Genomic DNA, 891 nt, shown 5'->3' on the forward strand with positions numbered 1-891 from the left:
CGCAGCGCCTCGACATCTCACCTCACCTTCCCCCCACCAAACCCCCGCGCCACCGCTGCCGCCCAGCAGCTCACACGTGGGAGAAGGTGCAACAAAAGCCCGGCGGAAGGGAACCCAAGCGTAGGCCAGGTACCAGCACCTGGAATTGCACGAGATGGGGCGTGCCTGGCAGCGCCCTAACCTCATCCACCCACGACTGCCACCCCCGTTAGCGGAAGCGAGTGCAGATGTCCCATGACACGAGACGCTCAGAGGGCTCCTACAATTGGCATGGGATTTCCCTAGTCCAGTGCATCCCCCTTTTCTCTCTTTTCCTGTCCCTGGCCTTCTCCTCTGGCATATCCCACCCCCGCGCCCCAACACACACCCTCTCCAAAGTGGAAGAGAGTAAGGAGGGCCTATTTTCTGTGTTTCCTTCTTTCCTCGCAGGGCTCACGTGCGAGGGAGGACGTGGTGCGTGGGGAGGGGAGGGAAAAGGAAAGGGTAGCCGTGACCCAGCCCTTCAGGGACCCCAAAAGTCAGAGTGAGGCGTCGCCCTCTTTCCTTTCGCAGACAATGCAGCCGAGCAACGGGCAACAGGTGTGTTCTGCAAAAAGGTGCTTTAGTCTCACCTTTTACCAACTCTCATACTTCGACGCTCCTGGATGCCCATCAACTCGTTCCTTTTCACGAGTTTTAGGAAAATAAATCGACCCTCCCCTGAAGCACCAGGGCTCTGGAAGCCACAATCTGAGAGCCAAGGGGGCAAGACTAAACCCAGGGACACAGAGGACGGAGCTGGCTGGATCTCTCCGAAGCGCACTGTGTGTGGGTTCAGCTCTCCCAGGAGAGGGCCCGGAGGGCGGCCGGAGCTCGCCGCACCCCCGCGGTCGCCCTAGCTTCGGCCGACTG

The sequence above is a fragment of the Bison bison genome, unplaced genomic scaffold, assembly GCF_000754665.1.
Source record: "Bison bison bison isolate TAMUID 2011002044 unplaced genomic scaffold, Bison_UMD1.0 scf7180017864139, whole genome shotgun sequence".
Lineage (NCBI taxonomy): Eukaryota > Metazoa > Chordata > Mammalia > Artiodactyla > Bovidae > Bison > Bison bison.